At 43.6% G+C, this 22,894-nt stretch overlaps 1 long non-coding RNA gene across 3 annotated transcripts in view; it reads right to left on the bottom strand.

Moving 5' to 3' along the window:
* LOC141752409 (uncharacterized) overlaps positions 1 to 22,894 on the bottom strand; it is a 127,317-nt gene that overhangs the window by 12,713 nt on the left and 91,710 nt on the right. For all 3 annotated transcript variants that reach the window (XR_012590257.1, XR_012590259.1, XR_012590258.1), the window contains one exon: positions 16,441 to 16,503. This is a non-coding gene — a long non-coding RNA (uncharacterized LOC141752409). The remainder of the gene's footprint in view (positions 1 to 16,440; positions 16,504 to 22,894) is intronic.

The following is a 22,894-nucleotide window of genomic DNA, read 5'->3' as shown; positions in this document are numbered from 1 at the left end:
AGCTACCGTTAGCACCCTGCGTTGTGGAAAAATAACAGCGGGCGCTATTGATATAAATATATTTCCTCCTGTAGTTGGCCCCCCTAAGTTATTCATCCCCGTGTTTATTTTCTTTTTGGAGCCCCAGTCTTTGCTGTGCAAAGGTTGCCTTTGTTTGTGATGGTCCTGCAGAACAGCTCAGCTGAGTGTGAAGTGCTGGGATACAGGAAGTAGGGCTGCTCTTTAACCTGAGCCTTGTGATAAATGGAGACACTTAACAATAGTGTATCCTGCGACCTGGACCTGGAGCTGCTGACAGCAGCTTGTCCTCACTGTGTGTGTCCTCTTCTTTTGGAAGAAACCTCTCCTCAGCTCTACAAATAGCATGATGATATTTCCATTATGCAGGCTATGTAGGTTAGTTACTGCCAACAATCCAAATGCAGAGATCCTGGTGCTATATGCAGAAAATGCTGCAGGGGGTTAGAGCTGAGATGGCCTTTCCCAGGAACACACAGTGACCTTTGGCGCTCTGATATAACGTCATTTTTGTGCAACCAAACCTGAGAGAGTTGTACCATGTATGATTCAGCAAGTAGATGTATCCAGAATGTTTATATCACATCTCTCCTGCTCTCTTTGCTCCTCTAGTTCTGACATAGAAACACACATCCACACACACACCTACACAAACACACACACTGTCCTACCAGATGCCTGTTGTGTCCTTGGTATGTAATGAGCGCTATACGGCCAATAATAGTGCTAGCACTTTACACAGCAGAAGTCATTTGAAGTTCACAGTTCAGACTGAGTGAGAGAGAAAGTTGCACATGCCCAAAACACATCCAGCTGTGGCGCTGCAGTGATGAATGCTGCATCAGTGCTACCCATAATACTCACACACACACAGCCGATTACCCCATTACCAAAACAGTTTTAAGTTACGCTTACAAACACTCGTGGATTATTACTAAAAATCTGACAAAGGACAGGGTTTGTCTTTGGGATCCAGATTTCACCACAACATCCATCTGTCAGCAAACCGTCTCCATTATCCTTTGAATCACAAGCATGACTCAGCTTAGCGCAATGCCACATGTTCCTAACTCTAGAATAGACTACTGACCCAAACCACTTTGCTCTACTTGTCGATTGGAAGTGTGCAAAAGTTTAAAAAACGTTGTCAGCTTATTTGTGGCTTGCCACAAGTATCAAGATCACATCACTTCCAGTTGCTCGTATGGGGACATGTTGACTAATGTGGGCCCCTCTGTAGTCACTGCTGAGATGACAGTCACATGTGTCCAATAGAACTGCTGCTTATTGAGCCCAAAGTGTTTGGAAGGGTATGAAACTCTGTGGGGAAAGCTCATCTGGGGAACATGTGACTTAAAGAGGACCTATTATGCTCATTTTCAGGTTCATACTTATATTTTAGGTTTCTACTACACCATGTTTACATGATTTAATGTTAAAAAAAAACCTTTATTTTTCTCACACAGGCTGTGCTGCAGCACCTCTTTTCACCCTCTGTCTGAAATGCTCTGTTTGAGCAAAAAGCCCAGTCTGCTCTGATTGGTCAGCTGGCCCATTTTTTGTGATTGGTCAACTGAACCACACTCTTCGGACTCCGATCTAGCTCCGCTCTAACTAGCTTTGTTTGAGAGCGTGCCAAACTAGCCGCTAGGCAGATATTATGCAAATGTGTGACACTTGGTTTATGGCCGCCTTAGTGAGGCCGGCGTGAGGTGCGCGCGCCAGAAAATGACGTCATCGCAGCTTACGTGTGGTGGGTGAAGGCTCTTTACAATTGTTCATTGAGAGACCACAGGGACAGTCAAATATCATTAAATTCTTGGAAAGAAATAGGCAACACACTGAAGAGGCTTTTTGCCGCAGGCTGTGAAAGAATATGAGAGATTGTTTTGTAAAAGCTAAAAAAAAAAGGTCTCTTGGAAAGAGTGCCGACCCGAGGGGAAGCACAGAGAAACAGAAAGTAATTTTGACTTGGAGGTAAGCGACAGTAATAATAACCATACACAAATGCAATGATTGGGGGTACGTCGGTGTTTAATACTTTTGCCAGGCTGCCTACTTTCCTTTCCGGTAACGCTCGTTGACTTCTTGCTTATCCACAAAATATTTTATTTCTACGCCCCCTGGCATTTCGCAGCATACTGCAACGAACAACGTGCTGAGCATAAACACCTCTGTGCATGCTCGTAGTGCACGCACCATCTACAGAGGCTCGCACCACGGTGTCGCACGGGAGCATAAACAAAGCTTTACTTGGTGACATCATCACGTTACGGAAGAAAAGGCAGAACTTCAAGCAGGGCTTCTCAGAGCAGTATTTCTGTTTCAGTGGTTCTTCCACAAAAAAACGAAAGTGAAAAAGCATAAAAGCACAATAGTTCCTCTTTAAGAAACATTAAAATGAAATAATTCAATACAACTTATAGGCTTTTTTCTCAGTTCGTCTCCTGCGTTTTCAAATATAAAGATGGCTGACACACAATATCATTAATTATTATTAATTCACTTCCATAAAAAGGTATAGCTCTCATAGTGTTACAACAAATTCAAATAGCACATGTGTCAAAGAGACATTGTTAATGTATTTTACAACTGTCACTTGATATAATAATTTGCACTTCATTGTGACCACAACAAAAGATAATGCTTCCATCCAGTAATGGTGGGTATTGCTTAAAAAAAATCCCACATTAATTCCCTTAATCAGCATATGGATCAGAGAGATTTCCCTTCACACAACTTGGGACAGCCGTGCCTATTCAAAACACATTAGACAAAGTGCGACACCGTCACGGTAGCAGATGTTCTTTACATTTCTCCCCATTCCTAACCTATTTCCTAGTCACTAAACCACCAAACCCCAGTCTCTCCTTTCACTCGTCTCTCTCCCCAACAGCACACAAACCAGCACAAGACAAAGAGAAACAAGATGAATTAATACCAAGAGGGGTCCCAGCGGTATTGAGAGGGGATTGTTTTTTGTTCTAGTTGAAAATATTTCTCACTTTTTAGTGGAGCGCGCTCTGCTCCCACATGTATTGTCTGGCTGTGATCATGTGTCAGAGCTGTACAAGTGGGATGTGGGGCCGGGTGCCCGGCAGGCTTGTCTGAAGCAGACGGCTTGTTTGCGTGTACTTAACAGCTCCTCACAGCTGTGTTCTCTCCAAATGTAACAGGAGAAGACCTCATCCATCAGAAAAAGGCATTCTCCCTTTCCCCCCCCAACCCCTCCTCTTTTCTTACTCCTCTCTTCTTCTTCTTTTTCTCCTCCTCCCCCAATTTTTCGTTCAAGTGCGTCCATTGCGAAAATGTCAGCAAACAGGCAAGAGGTCGCGTCAGAGGTCAGCCTGTGAATTGGCGTGTTAGCCCAGCTTTTCTCTCTTTTCAAGAGGGTGTGCATTTCTCAAGAAGTTCCATATAAGCAAGTCATCCAGGCTCGACACATGTTGAGGGGGGGAGTGAAATTGGATTGTGCCTGTGTGACAACACAAGCTGTCTAGAAGTAACTTGTCTCACAACTTGTCTAAAGTAAACTTTGCCATTAAACGCTTGGGATTTTGCTTCAAAGATCACTGAATGCTCTTTGGGTGTAGAGTTGTAAAGTCTTCCTGTCCAGCTCAGGAAATGGAACATAAAATTAAGCATGTCTTTTTCAAGGCACAGCTGGTCAGAATTCACAACACAGTGTTCAAAAATAAGTCTCATCCTGTGTTGAATCTGACCTGTCTTCCTGTAAAAAATGGACCGTGTCTTGCTCCCAGGTTAATGGCTGCAAACTGTCACGTTGTTTCCGTGCACATCATATTGTCGTTAGTCACTAGACGTACATCGTAACCTTTATGCCTCTGATTAACCCGGAGGGCTTGGGAGGAGGTGGGAGCCAAAGATTCCAAAGACAAGAAATTCAACTCAGAGCTATGCTCACTTTCACCGGAGAGGCCCCTCCTCTGGTCTGGCTCAGTGCACAGCCCGTAAATGTTTCACTTTGATTTCACATACGTGACAATAAATTAAAGGGCATTTATCAAAGTTGCTTTGTTGCAGCCTGACAAAAGCCACTTTATGCATAAATTACTGCGGGGAACAAATACCTTTAGCCAGCGTCCACATCATTTGAAGTTGACGACAAGGATTTACATACTGTGAGTGATGCATATAAATACGTTTTCATGATTAGCTGTTGTATTTTACATCCTAAGCATTATGTTGATTCTCTTGTACAGAGTGACTCATTGTACAATAAACCCAGCAGTGGAATAAGCTTCCTTTTTTTCCCCTACACCACCAACATCAAAAGCAAGTGTAACATAAAGTGGATAGGAAAGATCTGTGAGGCAAAGAATAATACCTTTCAGAATGAATATAGTGTCTATAATTTGTTTACATGCTGCTTTATGGAAAACATCACCAGTAACACACTAAAGATGAAGCCAGGTTGGAAAAAATGCAGTGCAGAAAAAGGAAATTTGTCTATTTACAACCTGTTATGTAGCATTATAAGTACAGAAAACTCCTGCTAATGAAGACTTGTGCTGGCATTGAGCTAATCAACACAATATGTGTTCACATGTGTGATGTAGGAATTTTGATTTAGCGTATATTCACATTATATTGGTGTAAGCCTCTTCAGCTGGCACATACACAAACCCAAAGGTCTGCATGAAAGCATGCTGATATATGACTGAATAAAAATGATTTAATGCAACACATAATGCAAGTGCTCAAACAAAAACAAAACACACACGTATACCCTTGAAACTCCCACTATATGGAACTCATGGAGTGACATGCCAACAAGCGTGTATTCATGTATTGCCTCTCCCTAGCCTTGTCTTCTGGGAACAGACTAATTGCGCTAGAACAGAAATAGAGCTGAGAAGTCTGAATGTGCTCCTGGAGAGACGCCCCCAACCCACAACCCACCTACCAACCCCCCGCTGGTTCGACTCTTCCGATGTTCTTTATGCCGGTTGTAACAAAAGTGCAGACGCGGAGTGAAAATGTCACATTTTGAACTCTCCCGAGAGTCCTAAGTCAATTCAGCTGTGAAATCTGAAGTATCTGGGACTGTGTGTGTGTGTGAAGTTCCGTTTATATCTATAATGCCTGTGACATCCGCTCATCCAAACAAGTCACAATCACGTGCAAGGCGTGATATCTCCAACTTTGGTGACAAGAAATCTGGATCCTGCTAGGCGCAGCCGGTCTGGTTATAACACTGATATTAGAGGGGCTTTTACAACATGCCGAGGGACTGCTCGATATCCAGCAGGCACACGAGAACCGCACCCCTGTTTTCTCCTGCTGCTGTGTTTGTGTGTTTTCTGTGCTCCACATGCCCTGCAGATGTAGACAAGGGGAAGCGAGAAGGAAGGGTTTCTGCCCACTCTGCATGGCTAACATGCACACCAGTTATCTGCACACAAAGAAGTACATGTGCATTCACATAATGAGCACGCACGCAAGCCCAGACTATCTGTATGACTGACAAAAACTTGGCTCGGTACAGTACAGTGTGGAGCTCCGCTACGTGGGCTCTATCTGCAAGAAAGTGGAAGAGGAGGAGGAAGAGGAGAAGGACAGGGTCTGGTCGGGGTAACTCAGTAACTTTGGTTAGTCGCTCCTAGCAGACCGCGGGGCTGCCTGACTCTCTGTGGTTGACACACACACTCCGAGAAGTGACAATCTCACAGCAAGGGATGACGTTTGCAGCAGGGAGAGGGAGAGAACAACTCCTTTCTCCCTTCACTGCACAATCGCTCCTCTTCAGCGCCTGGTAATAGGAGGGGAAGGAACAGTGAAAAAAAAAAAAAAAACACTTGAATGAACGCCGCTTTGCGGGTGACAGCCCAAGAACTTTTGGGAGTCAGAGAGTTAGCACCAAAGTTCCCTGTCAGCCCATTAAAGATGTGAAGCTGGCATCTCGGGCCTATTGAAACCATATGTGCGAAAGAATTCCTCTGCTGGTAAGACATTCCAAATACTGTCCGAGAGCCAAAGACTTTGGTGTTAGTCTAATTTAAGCAGTATGTTGGGGAGAGCTCGCCGCGCTTTGATCATGTGGAGATCGTTTGGTACAAATTGAACTAACCCCAGCTCTGTTTCTGGTGGATCACAACCGTGGATTTGTTGAATTAAACGCTTCGTTGAATGCAGTCTGCACATGAAAAGAAAGTTGCTCTTAGGAATCCGATAGCGGGTTTTTCACCTAGCCAGCAGGTCCGCTTCTTTATTACTTTTAAACTCAATCCACGCCGGGTCCGTGCCGCTTTAACGAGACGCGGGCCGTGGCCTGGAGGAGATCATGTTCTGAGGGGAGACAGACAGAAATCACCTGGGCTATGTAATAGAGAACATATTGCACAGAAACCCCTAAGCATGGACTATGATGGATCAGACTGTACATGTATACATTCTCCATCCTCGGTTTCTTTGATACACCTTTTTTTCAGCTTTTGCATGAGACCTCTGACCTTAAGCTACAAACCTGCACACTCACTCACTTATTCACAGCTGCTATCTAGCATGCACTCCTCTATCCTCTCTTTGCCTATTTCTCTGTCCCACTGTTTTTTTCTGTGATTTATTTTATAGTAATAAATTCTATTCTGTATGACTATTTACTCAGAAACATTTGGGTGAGATTAGATCTTTTCCTCTCAGTGACATGTTTCACCGCGGCACCCTGCTGTGTCCATATGGGTTCACCGTCACACGTCGAGGGCAGAGGGGTTGCTTATCTGTGCTATTGATTTTCTCATTGGCTCCGCTCCTCGTTTGGTAAATGAAAACATGCTGTGTGCAGGAAACGAGACTTGGAGCTTTCTCTCTGAGATGTCTGCATATCCTGAAATGTGCTGGTGTTGCACAGAAAAAAGAAAAAAAAACTAATTTAGTTGCTCTTACAACTTGGTGAGGTGCTGGAAATGCTCACCTGTCTCTGTGTCCTACATAGCAAGTTATCAATCATTGACAAGTAATCTAACTTCTTGTTGTGACAGTTATGTGAGATAAATGTAACAATCATCTATGACTGTGAGATTACTTGTTACACAAAAATAGGGGGAAAATACATTGACAATAAACTTTTTCTTAACTTTAAAGTTGAAATTATGTGTTGAACAATCCCATTGGGCAGCAAGATGGATGTGGTTCCTGTCAGTCTGGTTAGTATTACAGAAGTTTTTTGTTTTTTTTGGATGCCTCCACTCTTACTACCCTTGCTGTTCTGTGTTATAAGGCTGAAAAGAACAATAAGAACAACAGGGCTGAAAGGGGGAAGGTAGAGGTGGAATAGGGGGATTCACGCCCCTGGTGCACATGTGCAGGCCTCTCCTGGCATCAGGTAGGAACTGATTGATCGCACTTCAAAGGCAGGAAGTGCTGGATAATTAAAGCCGCAGTATAAATAGATAGCATACACTATACACTGGATCATATGTTTGATAACAAATGGGGGCTGGACTTGCGTTCAGGCCGGCCTCTGCTCTGTCCTGAGAATCACAAATTTACATGCCCTTGTAGTGGAGAATAAAAGAACCTGCAGACGTACGGATCGACCTGTGAATAATTAAGGGAGCTTCGCAGTGTGCTCACAGTGTACACATGAGTTTATTTTCAGGACAATATCTGTTTTGTTTTTTAAAGAAAATACAGTAATGCAGTATGACTTTATCAGTTGATATATGAAGGCCGTACAGGTCTATAAATGTATTATTATTATTGTTTTGTTGTTGTTTCCTACATCTAACTTTCTAAAACACAGATTATTTCCTTGGGTGAAAATATCTAGTATTAGGTTTTAAGGAGTTTTATGATAAAATTGTGTCACTATTGACATAATTATTCTTTTAGAGGAGCAGTGTGTAGGATCTGGCGTTATCTACTGTAGCTGTGAGGTTGTAGATTGCAACCAACTGAAGCCTGTTGCTACGGGGGCCGACACGAAAATGCAAATGGTCCTCTATAGAGCCAGTTGTTGTAAGAGTAGTGTAGTAGGCTCATTCTAAGGTAGCAAAAACACAACGATCCTTATTATCAGGTGATTATGCACTAAAGAAAACATACTTATTAATATTATATTCAATTTCTGCAAGTAGAGTCCCTTAATTGTTACACACTAGCCCTTTAAAGAAATAGTTTTGATATATACATTTTGTATAAACGTATTAACACATTGGGCATCAGTTAAAATTTACAAATAGTGATATCAACTTTGTAAGCAATTCTTATGAATTTGCACATAAGTAATATACTTCTGCACCTGTTATGTAAGAAATAATTTTAAGCAACTGAGCAGTGCTGCTGATTACACCAATCCAGAGAAGCTTGCAAAATACACAAAACAAAACACCACAAATAAACTGAAAAAAGAACAGGAAAAAAACAGTCTTTGCATTAGTCACTGACTGAAGAAATTTTAAAACCAAACTCCCCAGAATACATTTTCACGGCAGCCACCAAAACACTCCGAATGTGAACTATTTGAAAGTTCTTTGGCTTGTTTTATTTGTATCACAATCATGGTTTCACAGATTCCCTCTAAAAACTATGTTAATTGAAGGTTATAGTGGCCTTGACGCTCAGCAGACACAAAACCTAGCCAAATACATGCAAGGCGACTGTCGCAGTTAAAAACACAATGCTGTTGGTGCAGAAAAGGCAGTTCAGTGGCTACATGCGGGATACATGTGGAGAGACGAGGAGACAAATCTCCCACTTATGGTTGGTATATACAAGTGCTGTCTTTTAGAGCTGCACAAACAACACTGCACCACAAACAATAGTGTAGTCTAGCACCATTCACTATAGATTGTCAACCCGACCGCCCTGTGGCCAATGGCCACCGCCCGCCTCCCATACAGGAGTCATGCGGTTGGCTAGGCCGCAGGCACCATGTGAATACAAGAGCAGGACCGTAAACCCAAACCTGTCAAGTAACTGAATAAGTTGCTTGACAGTAAGGTCATGCAGAATGGTGAGACATGTGCCTGGTAATGGAGAGGCTGTTGTTTCCAGTACCACTGAACGTGGGTTCCAACCTGCTTTAAACACTGGAATTGCTAAAAGCTTACATTGAGTAGAAACACGGTGTCCTTCTGAGTTCAAAATGTGTATCTCCATGACTGGACCTTGTTAGATGGATAGTTTGGGTGTTTTGAAGTTGGGTTTTTTTAGGTACTTTTCCATAGTCAGTGTATTACCTACAGTAGACGGTGGTCGGCACGCCCCCTGTTTGGAGAAGCAGACAGGAGTTACCGCAATGTACTGCTGTGGACGTGGACAGTCCTTTCCGACGGTGAACCGAAGCCATTGTATCCATCTATGTTCTCACCAAAGCCACCAGAAAAGACCTGTAATTTTACTTCAAAGAACACGGGGGTTGCTGGTCTACCGCTGCCTCGATCTGTTAGTTTGTTTGTGCTACCGTGTGAATTTGGTGAATCCAAACTAACAAAAGTCACAATAATACAAACAAACTAACCAATCGAGGCAGCGGTATACCAGCAAACATAGATGTGTATAGCTGTCTCACAGCAATGTAAACTGCAAAAAATAATATTCTAAATATAACTTTAAAATATACTTAAACTGATACAGATTGTTTTAGGTGAGCCTTTCTTTTAGGTGGCTAAAATACATTTTGCTGCCGGCCCCTGTCTGTTTGTGCATCATCGGCTGGTATCTTGCTGGTGTTATCATCATCTAAGGTTTTAACAATCAGTTTTAACACTAACTGGGTTAGGGTTAGGGTTAGTGCAGGACTACATCCAGTAATATTGATAGTAGTAACACAGACTAATGTATTGGTCTTTCCATACATGATAAGGTGACTGTAAAATTCTATATCAGTGTTTCATTTCATTTGACATTGAATTTAATTTAATTTCAGTTTAAGGTAGGGGCCTGAGAGAGACAACTGGGACTGGAGCTGAGACTGATGTGAGGAACAGACATGAAGGGGGAACAGTCCAGTAGAGACCTGGTCTGGGGTTTCGTGTTGGGGCTCTAACCAAGGTCCTGGGACTCCAGGTTGGGGCTGTGAGGTCTAGTGGCTGCAGCTGGGCTTTGTGGTTAAAGTGGTGGGCTGGCCTTAATGGATTTGTGATGATGTATCTCTGAATTCTTGTCTAAGACCCCTGACTGGGAGTGGGCTCAGGATGCTTATCTCTGCGGACATCTTGGCCCAGCTTCAGGGTTTGGGATCTGGTTTCACCTGCCCATGGGAGAAATCCACCAGGACTGGGGTAACTGGGGATTAGTAGGGATGACCCTGGGAGCAGCATAGCAACATTTGAGACCACTAAAGAGAGAAAAGTTGTTTGACCTTGAGGCATGGACAAGGTGAAAACTAAGAGAGATTATTAGATTAGTTGAAGTGAAACATAACACCTGGATGTATCCACGCTAAAAGGGATATGATTTGGTTGTAAATAGTGTTGTGGCAAGAATCTAAGGAAGAACGTAGAAAGGAAATGTTATTACAAGGGTCATCTCGCCTTTGAGAAAATTTTAAAGCACAAAAAAAACAATGACGTGAACGTGTGTTTACAAAGCTCGCCAAAGCAACAAAGTGCATCATGTGTTACCCAAGCCCGGGCTAAGTGAGTCATCCAGGTTACACAAGTACGGAGTCGCCCCGGAGCAAACCTGCCACAGTGACACTAGTTGAAACCACTCAAGGTCACAGCCTAGCTTCTCTCATGACTGGCCAACATGTCTTCAGGCCTGAGCCTAGCAGACGGATTACAACAACGCTCCCAACAAAGAGCGGCGCCTATGCCCCCTGTGCCTCTACCCTCTCCGAAATCTTGCAACCAGAGAGCTCCTAAAGGACTCGTCACCTTGTCTCTAGGCTGGAGCACCAGAGCAGGGAAAGCCGCCACTTCAATCATCTAAGGGTCATAGGTCGTGTAGGTCAAATACCTCGGCTGAGATCCCCAACCCCCATGTCACACTGACAGGCAGTGGTCAGTGTCATGGGCCGGACCCCGAGTACACCCAACCCAGTTCCTGTTGGGACCACAGGGGAATGGGCTTACATTGGGATATCAATACCATGGTTCAGTGGTGAGGCTATTGAAAAGCTCATACAAAAGGGACTCTCTGAGTGATATGTCAATTATTGTGCTGTGTTAAAAAGTTCACTTATCATCACTCTCTCTCCTTTTAATATCCCTGAGTTATATATTTTAACTGTCGTATGAACCCACTTTTTCATGCTATACTTTAAAATCAAGTCAAGTAGAAGAGCAAGAATGAGCAAAAGAAATTTAAGTCACAGAAAAAAAAGTTATCTACCCCTTTTGTGCAAACTCCAAAAAAAAAAGTTAAATGTGCCCAGTTTGTAAGGCTGTGTTAACAAGATAATCTAAAAGTCAGGAGGGTGTTTTTTTAACAAGGGGGTTTTTATGATCTCTGTTACAATAAAATGAACAGGTAAAACACAGAGTGATTAAAGATAATGAAGAACAGATATGGCTGACACCGTCTTCGGGATCCCTAATGAAAGATTACACTGCACTTTGAAGAGTTTTACTGCCTCTGTAAATCAAGACTAAATACTTATTATTTGAGCGGGTATTAAGGGTGCAACGGCAGAGCAACGTGCTAGCCTGTTTACGATTAAGAAGGGGGCGGGAAGGAGCATTGGGGATTTCATTGGGAATTTTATAAGGGAGCCCCTGTATGCCCTGGAATTCCAACACTTGAGGAGCAGCCCCCTGCAAGCGTGTTGTGCGAACATGTATGTCTTTTTTGTGCAACAACATTGCGACATGACAAAGTCTGAGTGAAAGCAGATCACGGTGAACCTGTGTGTAAGTCCTTCAATACCCCTGACATCCCAGCGCTGAGCTCTGGGATAAAGAACAAAAGAACAGACACAGGTAAACATGTGCTAACAGCTAGCCTGTTACTTGTCTGCCTGGCTTAGTGGTTTGGTTTTTGACCGCCACATGTCTTTCACCACTCGTGTAGCTGCAGATGACTCATGTCAAAAATTAAGGAAAAAAAAAATCCTCTTTGCTACATGTTTTTCCCACGAACACCAAGAATCAATCACAGAGCATTCCAGCCCTGTGTCAGATCAGTTGTGGTCTTGACTAAGGTTATTTTTTTGCTGAGGGCTGTTGACCCTGTACTCTCCTGGCTGACAGGAGCCAGAGCTGGGAGCCAGTAATCAGGGTCAGAAACTTTACTGCAGGCTCAGGAAGGCCTTCAAAAGGTGGTGGATCTCCCCGATGATAAAAACACATTCACACTGAAGACACCACTTTTACCATGTCCTCTAAATGTCAACCGTGAGAGGATTACAACACTGTTATAAATCACACAGCAAGTGGGGTGAGCTAGGAATTCTGACCTAAAATGGAACGAGTGAAAACAAATTTTTTTTTTTAGGTCTTGAGTCCTTTCAAAAGCAGAGGTCAGTCAGTGCGGGCTGAGGTCATATGCTATACCCCTGTAAAAATACTGCAGAGCGAGTGGTTTCAATTTGCTCAAGTGATTAAGTTCACGCCAGCCCCCAGTGCACTGGCAAGGGTCATTTGTGCTTGGCCGAGTTACTGATGAAGGTAGGGAGGAGTGATGCTAACCGTGAGCATTGGTACTGACATGGCATTAGGGAGGCATAACAACACTCTGAATCATGGGGTGTGCTACAAGGTCTAGTTGAGGTTACAAGAAAGCTATAAGCATTTTTTTTTTGGGCTCCATCTATCGAGCAAGTTCAAAATGTGCCAAACGCTCAAAGTCAAACCCATCATACCTGAGTTATGGTAGCCTCTAGAAAAAGACTGCTCAGACAGTGCAATAGCCGAGCTGTGCCAACTAAAAGGAACTTAACATTGACAATAGACATTTAATTAGCAGTAAAGACACATTCCAATTTAATTGGTGCAGACTTATAAACTGTATTTGCTCTGAGGAGAAACTGTTGGAATTTCACAAGGCTCTGTAACCTGGACCCGACAGCATCTGCCACTAACAATTCAACTGTGTAGACAATTGACAGTGTTGCAGTCATTTTGCAAAGGGGATAGCTGTGCGCTGTTTGGGGGTTGGCAGCGTAACACCAGATGTGCGCCGCTGCATCAATAATAAAAAAGTCTCCCTAATCTTAACTCTTCTCTCAGTCGCATCAAACCTTATGGTGAACAACAACAACTGTGTCTCAGGTAGCTAAATTATTGATACAACCGCAATTTAAAATCTCCCCACTGCAATTTTTCGCAATGTTTCCCTTCTCAGCTGCAGCTCCTATTGTTGATTTATTTATTTATGTATTTGTTTTCACTCTGTGTTTGGGGTGTTTTTCTTTTTTTTCTATATTTCTGGAGGGTGGGGGGGAGGGTGTTTTTCTCCATTTTTCACCTTTCACATCTTGTGGAAATTCAGCGCTCTCATTTCCTCCCTGTGATATATGGAGTACGGCGCTTCAGAAACAACTGTCAGGTTCAAATCAAAAATGGGTGGAGTGGGTGTAATATTGAACTACTGAACGCGAGCCGAGACTTGAGCGATGGATACGGCACCCGATTTTCCTCCCCTTCCACTTCTTCCTTTGCCTTTGTCAGCTCCGGGGGTTTCTCTCTGTAGTCAGAACAATGCGTGGGTGATGTCGACGCTCGGAAGGAGATGTTCTGTACAGCGATTTAGTACAAATGCATCCCATAATGATCATGTTTTGTTACCTTTATGCACCTCCAGCACCGGCTCCACTCCTCTGGAAATCTGAGCGCCGTAAACAGCTACAGAGGCTGCTCCCTTTTAGCCAAGTATTTACTACGGCTGCTTTGCTCTCCTATCAGACTGATGGAGGATGCTCTTCATCTCTCCGCAGCGCTCCACAGCCAGCAGGTGTGTTCAGGGAGTATTGCACACACAATACAGGAACTCATACGACTGAGTTGTGGAAGCATACACAAAACGTGCACTACACTCTGCATACATGCTTGCACATGTACACATCAACACATGTGAAACTCTTTTGCATCAGCTGACACACACGCACATTCTGTCTAGGTAAGCTCCCACAGCTGTTCACTAGACACAGTAAATATCTGCAAGTAATGTAGGGGAACAGCTTTTTGGCTGTGACACCCAAACATGTCCAGCCGTTCCACTGGTGTGGGCACTTAAAACAATCTCCTGTCATGTCACACCAAAGGCCCCTTAGCTTTACAATAACAGAACAGGTTGACAAAATGAAAACTCATTCCTCCCTCATTTACGCGTCATTTCAGCCCTGACCCTGGCAGTAAAAGATCAAAGAGCTTTTGAGGCCTGCTCTTATTTCAGGCTGCTTTAGAAGGACAGCTGAGGAGTTTGGCAGTTCAACATGAGCCGCGACGGGAATTTTTTTTCAGACCCCTATCCGCTCACAATGAAAAACCCTGACTCGTATATCCAAAGCACGGGCGTTGTTATGGGTTAGAGTAATGGTTATGGGATCACAGATGGTTATCTGCTGTGACATGCACATCAGAAGCACACTAAACTCCAATTCTCTGCAACTCAGTGCCATAAATTTCACGGCAAATGATGAGTTATCATTCTTATGCCAAGCAATAAAGTTGAGGGGAATTAGGAGATTATTCAAACGTGATCATAAAATTTTCAAATCGGAATCATAATGGTTACATCACTCTCCCTGTGTCAGATTCATACGCCTACCCCACCCCCCCCCCCCGCTGGCTATAACCATGGTAACAGAAGAAGCCCCAGGGATGGTGAATCAATAGCAATATGCCAATCTTTATCTAAGCAACCCCCCACTCCCCATCCTTGTGTAGCGCTGTCACTTTAGATCTAATGATCTAACCTATGAAGCATTGATGAGCAGTCGGCTAGTGCGTCACTCTTCATTCACTCACACACACACACACACACACACACACACACCATACAGGCCTTCTTTGTTGAAACAATAACAATTGAATTACCTCTGTCATGTCAGTGATATTAGTTTGTGTTGCATCTCCAGTGGGTAAAGTGTAATAACGAAGAAATCATGGCACCTATAAAAAGCTGAAGTGCAGAGAACTGAGGTCAGCCATTTTGGTTGGAGTGACCACTCCGCTGGCCATAACACAAATGGATCAGTATTGACTGGTGTCATTGACCTCAGAGACCTCTGCTCTCCAGCCAATCTGCACCAGGCCTTAAGGGCGATTATGACATTTACTCAAACAGATTATAATTTCAAATGACTGTTTAAAAAAAATCCCCCCGGTGGAGCAGACAGAGGAGGGCAGCGGTTAGAAGGGAGAGAAAGCGGTCAATAAGAATGGACTTGAAATAATCAATAGGAAATGGACACACAACAGAGGCCCTGCAGGCTGTGCAGATCAATAAGCTGTGTTAAGTGGTGGTGATGCCCTCCATTGATGAGCAAATGGCTGTACAGGCTGTCCTTGCTCCCTCTCCCTCTCCCTCTCTCTCTCACTCCAGTGGGTCAAACAGCGGGGCCAGGTGGTTAACCAAATGTCGCCTCCAGACATTGCACACCAGGGCTTGGTCGCTGATTCGCCGAAACTGGTCAGCTGGTCTGCTCTCTGCCCTGCCCTCCACCCTCAAAAAGCCCCCCTGCTCCCTGTGCAAAGCTGAGGGGCATTGAGGGAGGTCAAAAGTCTTGCTCCTGCATGTAATGGAAGAGTTACAAATTTTTCAAACCGATCCACCATTAAATACACACATCTACTCTACCAAAGGGGATCCTTTCTGCTGTCATTTTGCTAATGTTAACAGTGATTCAGTGACTGTAAGGTTACTACAGAGGGCGCAGAATATAAGAATAGCAAGATGGCAGCTTGACTGTATCGAGGTGCAAGGAAGAGTTAAAGAACTTGCCGCCTCCTGGCAGAGTCACAAAAAGATCAAATGAAAGACAAATGAAAGTCATACCTATCGGATACACCGCATTAGAAGCCATGCCTGTCTCCAATAAATCTAAAATATATTACTCACTGGAATAGTCTCTGTTGTTTCAAAACAACACCTGTTGTGCTGTCCCATTCTGGGCCATCCATTCCAGTGTAAATCAAAGCGGCGCTGTGCGCCAACATGTGTATACGAAGTGAAGAGAGCCTTGCAAGGCAACGGGAGAGGGAGGCCTTGTGTCTCTCCCTCCAGTGTTGTGTTCATCATCTCCTCACCAGTACTCCATCTTATTACTTCTGCCATATGACACGCGCCTCAGATCGCACGACCCATGAATAATATACGACCACGCCACCTCAGCACAGATGAAAGCGCACGCAGTGCACTGTGGGTCGGATACAGAGGGGCTGAGATGCGGAGGTAGTGAGGAGGAGAAGCAGGATGATGAGGAGGAAGAGAGTATATACAGATACCATGCAAAGGCCTGTGATTTTCAGTCCTCTGTGTGTATGTGTGTGTGTGTGCGTGTTTCAGTCCTACCTGCAGCTGCAACAGGGGTGACAGCAGACATCAGTGTCAGCTCGAGGTAGCAGCCGGTGGCACCTGAAAAGAGCGAAGAAGGGGGGAAGAATGAGAGGAAAAGGAGCGAAAGGGAACAATGAAACAGTAGCACACACACTCAACAAATATATATACACACACACACACACACACACACACACACAGGGGAGAGCATTCCTCTCAGGAGAGCTGATCAGTGCGAGGCAGTTTGCCCGTCTGCGCTCTGCAGGGACATGGCGTTTCTCCCTCTCGGGGTCGGGAAGAAAAAAACAAACACTACTTTTGATCATCGGGCCCTGCTCCTCACCTAGGAGCTTTTGGAGAAGAGACGCAGATTCTAAACACAGCATCGCCCTGTCTGGTGCTCGACTAAACACACACGGGTGATAACGCACGCTGTGACACACAAACTCTAAACGCAGACACACACACAGGGCGTATGCGCAGAGGTGTATCGAGCGGCAGAGCAAGGGATTAGGTGTATAAAAAAAAAAAATTTAAAAAAATGTGATGCCGGATACTTCTTTCAGCAACACCCACTAAAAAAACATTGTTCCCACAAGCCTCAAGTTGTCCATTGAAGAGCAAGACTGTTACGTCACACCAACAGCTGTTAAATGATATGAGCTTACACTTAATTTTTTATAGTCGCCCACTGCATATGTTTCACATACAAACGGTGATGCGTGCAGTGTTGGGTTCCCATTGTGAATTGGAAAGTATTGTGTCACTGTAAAGAAAAAAAAACTCTATTCAGCTGCAAATCCTACCAGGAGCCAGCGAAGCAGGCGACAAAAGGATTGTCGCGGCGAGCTAGGCTAGCGCCTGCATTGTGCTCTTGTCGATGTTCAGGAGAAGACAATAGGGAAGAGCGTTTTGGGAGCTTGACCCGGGCTACCTTCACTTCACCTCAGGTAGACAAGGTTAAGATGGATGGCCCTAATTAAAAGAAAGAGCCTCTCTTCTTCACAATAGCATCAGGTTTATTTTACAGGAACTTTAACAGAGCCTTTTGTGGGGAGGTAATTATAGGGTAAAGTGATTAGAGCTCCCTGAAGGCACGGAGGTGACAGACAGACTCGGCGGAGTAACCCAAGTAACCTTTCAGTATGACATCTCTTCCTATTGTCATTCACACCGCACACTAATTTCAACCATGCAGCATGCATTTACCCCGCCTCTCTCTCTCTCTCACTGTCATTTCACTCTGTACGGGAACAATGCTCATATTGCCAAATGTGGCTCCGACCAACTCCAGACAAAAGGTTATGGAGATCAGCTTTCCAATGAGGAGGGGGGTCATGTTGGCATAAGGGCAGAGGCGGCTGACTTTCCTCCACAACAATGGCTTCAGACTGACCCAGCAAATCTTTGGAGCCGAGGGCTAGATGCGGAGCAGATGACGTGCCTCGTCGCGACCGTTTAACATTACTGGATATGCCAACTATACGGGACCTGCCCCCGTGAGACTTTCTGAAGAGGAAATGTGTGTTGGACATAGCAAAGAATGCACTAATCTGCTGTTTATTAAGTGTGGGGTAACTTGAGATTGGCGATTAAATGGAGATTTGAGAGCGATACAGCCGCTCCATAGGCGCAGTCACATGGCGCTGTCTCCGTTCAGCATATGGGCCTCGCTAAATGTGTGAAAGACTGCGAGTAGCGTGTGCACTGTCAGGCTTGCCAATCAAGGACCCAGCCTGTGACAGTGAGCTGCTTAACAAGGATTTCATGTCCCTGATATTTCTGATATTTCTGTGAAGCGAGCAGGGGACTTGATCATATCTTTACAGCGGGAAAAAAAAGATGTAGGAGCAAGAGCTCGGAGACGTGCCAACACCGGCTCTTGTCATTCAAGAGGGCTGAGTTTTGGATTTGGGGTTAGGGAAACAAGATAATGTTCACTTAAAAAGTCACAGAGTCATGTTTCAAATGCCTGCACCATCTCCTCTGTGGCTCCTGTGATCCTGCAGAGAGCTCCCACATTTATCTCTAACCTTTCTGTGTGCTTCACTTAATCAGTAATTGTGTTATGGGTGTATGCATATTACAGTATTGGAGTGTATCTGTGTCTGAGAGTGATCTTTTCGGCAAGCCAGTTTGAGTGTGCTTGAGAACCATTGCCACATACTTAGATATCACTACCAAAGCTATTCGGAGAAGCAATTAAAATCTGTTTAGCTGTCAGCATGCATGAACGCACCCACCCATACCAGGCTGTCTGAGGAGTCAGGGAAGTCAGATACTATTATTATGCCCCAGTCTCCATAGCAAAACGCTACATGGGTCAGTGTCAGACTTAAGGTTAGATAGGCAAGGCATGATTTCAAAACTATTGGATGAAGTCCCGTTTCGGAATGAACCATGAAGTCCTGTCATGGTGACCAATAGCAAGGCAGCCTCCCATTAGTGCATTCTTCTGCTGCTTCTGCTCAGTGCACATCATGAGAAGTCTGAATTTGTAAGTTGTACTGCTAAAATAGAGTGAAAACATTGAGCAAAACCCTTCAATATATGTGTACATTTTAATAAACACATGATTTGGTATCTTTACACCCCCCCCAATGTGATTGAATTCCTATTGAAAAAAGGATGTTGTGGCTGGACCAATGGGATATTCAGCCTTGACCCTGGGATATAACCATAGACTGTATATAAGAAGAGGACATAGTCACTGTGACGTCACTCATTGGTTTTTGTGGACTGCGGTTTTAAAGCCTTGAGTTTGGCATTTTGGCCGTCGCTATCTTGGTTTTTGGTCATCACCATCTTGTTTTTTGCAATCAGAAGTGACACGAGAAGGTGGAGCTAAGTACAACCGAACACTGAGACATTTTTAAGTTCCCAAAAATGTTACGATTAACTTTCATAAACTGAAAACACTCTGTGAAAGGGTTAAAGTTCTAAGAAGAAAACACGGACAACTTCCAGACAGGACAACCACGTGTCAGCAACATGTCAATCACAAGGTAGCCACGCCCTAAAGCATACCCTTCTTTATGATCTATTTTACACTAGATGGGACCATAAATTACTAAATAAACATCATGCTGTATCGAAGAAGACTTAAAACTAGCGATTGAGACCATAAACTCATGTTTACAATGTTTACTGAGGTAATAAATCAAGTGAGAAGTAGGGTCATTTTCTCATAGACTTCTATACAATCAGACTTATTTTTGCAACCAGAGGAGTCGCCCCCTGCTGGCTTGTAGAAAGAATGCAGGTTTAAGGCACTTTAACATACTTATTATTTTTTTATAAAAGGTTTGATTTTTAAAAAATTTGTGATTGATTTTAGCAATTGATTTTTTTTGTTTATACCTACCCAGGTGAGAAGAGGTCACCAATAAAATTTAATTGTCTTTCATTAAGTTCCATTTAAGTTTGAAGTCTCTGTTTTATGGGTTCTTTAAATAAGGTCCATCATCCTTCTGTGTACTTGAAACCTCTGAGCACACACAGAGGAAGGTCATGGGTTTCTTACATGTGTAAAAATGTTACATGAGGTGTTGACTTCCTTTTTCGTCTAACCTACCACTGCCAACTACTTAGAGATTTTTTTTGAAAAATAATCCCTTTTCATAGAGGAATAGGTAAATTCTTCGTGGATAGTGTCTGATAAAATATTTCATAATATTTTTTCAATATCAATATGTAGTCAACTGTTTTGGATACAACACATCATGCTGGCCATATCATCATAAATCATTACAGAACAGGGCTCAAGTCACATCACACTGAGTGATAAAAGCAGACATCAGTTGTCTGTAACATGAGTTATATGGGCCCATTAGAACATGTAGTGGCCCTTGTTGATTCTGACCCTGGGTGTAGCGGCGAGTTCATACTCGGCCGAGTGTGTCAACTACACACAGACATGCCTCTGTGTCTTATCAAAGCACAGCCAAAAGCCATTTTAAGACGCTCATATAAATCACTTAAAGGCCAATAGAGGTGTGCTTTATTGCGGGCATTGCGCAGGGCCTCTTTTGTCAGCTAACGTTCTTTTGATAGTTTTGCCAATCGCGGCTAATAACGCATCTGATAAGATAAGCTGCGGCGGGCCTCTCTCTTGCTGCGAGGGATTTTGCAGGAACCCACCTAGTCATGTCAATACTCCTTTGTGAGGAGTGTGTCCGAGTCAACACACCTGAGCACCGGCATCAGAGGCCGACGAACTCATCTCGGGTCAACATGTTCACCCCAGTCAGTGTGTGTGTGTTTGTGTGAGGGTTGGGGCAACATAGAACAACAGACCAAGCTTTGTGCCTGCTCACTAATAACGGCCCTCTCGACAAGCTTGCTTGACAGCTGGGTGGGACTTTGAAGAATTCATAATGAAGCGATGCCTCAGATTAGCGCAGGAGCGGCTGCCTTTGAAGAAACAGCTCAGGTTGTGAGGTCCTAATTAGCAATGGCCTATTTTAGTTTGAACACATGCTAAGGAAAGAGTGTTTTGCGTGTGTGTGTGTGTGTGCGCTTATCATCACGTGCACATACAAGGTTGCTGTCTGTGTGGATTTCTGTGTGATAGTGTAAGTGTGTGCACCTGTCATGCCTGTCTGAATTAATTTTGTTTGGGTGTACGGGTATGTACGTAGAGATAAGACGTAAGATGTTGATTTCATTTTCTGTGAGCTGTGAGTTTGGGCTGCTTTAGCGCCCCCCCTTGGACGATTAGGTTGGAGTTGTATGCATGTGTAAAACAGGTGTGTGTGTGTGCAAACAGGTAAGCAGTCAGGGGAGAGATCCAGGTGATCACCTGTACTCATATTAATGCTATTCCAGCCCCACTAATGAACGTACATGCATGCACAAACACACTCACATATATCTCTACAGCATGCCCATCCCCTCATAGCTCTTCCTCAATCAGCACTGCTGCAAAACAATAGCGGAATGTTCCGGCCTGTTACCATTCCTCAGTGGCTATCTGATGAAGGAGAGCCAGGGATAATCCAGGCCGCCCTTATCAGCGGCAGGGATCCAATTTCCATATTCAGGCCCTGCTGGCTGATAAGAGCAGCTCCTGATAAATGTGCAGTGATGGAGTGATACCTGTGGTCTGAAGTTGATGAGAGCCTTATGAATGGCTAAAGCAGAGGGGTGATGAAGGGGGTGGGGTGGGGGTGGGGGTGGAGGCTGGACAGTAGCTTTCAGCAGGGCTGATAAAAGCAAGAAGGAAAGGGTTGTGATTAATGTGCCTAAGTGGCCAAGGGTCACAGGCAGGCCCTCGCCAGTGACTGCTCTTAAGAGAGGTCACCTCCACGACCATCCGTCACACAGGCGCACGCAGACACACCGTTACTCCTTGTCAGTGTTTGTGTGCGTATGTGCACACTTATGTGTGTGTGTGCATGCATGGATTAAACAAAAGTGTACACAACTATTTAGTATTCAACCGCCTACGCAAGCATACCATCTGCACATGTAAAGACGTATGGCATATTTCACAGTCTTTACATACAGTTAATGGTTCCGCTTGCATTGGATGCACAAGTGTGCCGTTTCACAGTTCAGGGAGCTGGACACTGAACACTGGGTGGGTGGCACAGAGGGATCACTGACCACTTGAGGAGGACATATGACCTCCATTTTTCAGCAGCCTCGTCCTTGGGGCCAGACAGTCAGACACAAATGCATTATTAATTGGGCTCTGTTTCACTATGTCCATTGCTCCTTTATCAGCATGTCGACTATCGCCAGAGTCATCCCTCATTTATTGGCTTTGAAAAGGCCCATTCTTATTGTAAGCGACGTGACAAAACGTGTGTGCACAAAAACACTGTTTAAAGAATCACGTGACGTCTTGAGTTATGTGATTGGAGTGCACTCATGTCAACATTTGACCTGCCTGAAACTAGTTTATATACTACCAGTTTTCTTATTATTATACTAGTTCTAGTATAATGACTTATAGTAGATTAACACTTTGGCTAAAATAGCAGAAACTTAGAGGATTGTCAAGTTTTTCTGAACAGTTTTTTTTTTTTTTCATTCATTGGGAATAATGATTGAAATGATTAATGCTGATCAAAATGAGGAAAATTGGTAAAAAAAATAATAAATAAATAAAGATATATAAAAAAATAAATCAGTAAAAATGTAAATGAAGGAAATTTGCAAAACTGCCCACATAAGTAAAACAATCATTAAAATTAATTATTGTCCTAGTTCTAGTAATAGTACATCAACAATTTGGCTAAAATAGCAGACACGTAGAGGATTGTCAAGTTTTTCTGAACTGTTTTTTGTTTTGTTTTTTCATTAGGAATAATGATTGAAATGATTAAAACTCATCAAAATTAGGAAAATTGGTTAAAATAAATAAATCAAAATATACATAAAATAATCAATTAAAAATGTTAACAAAAATATTTACAAAACTGCCCACATAAGTAAAAAACATATTTAACTAATAATTGTACTA

This window comes from Sebastes fasciatus, chromosome 2 (assembly GCF_043250625.1).
Source record: "Sebastes fasciatus isolate fSebFas1 chromosome 2, fSebFas1.pri, whole genome shotgun sequence".
Lineage (NCBI taxonomy): Eukaryota > Metazoa > Chordata > Actinopteri > Perciformes > Sebastidae > Sebastes > Sebastes fasciatus.
This window is presented reverse-complemented; position numbering and strand designations above follow the sequence as displayed.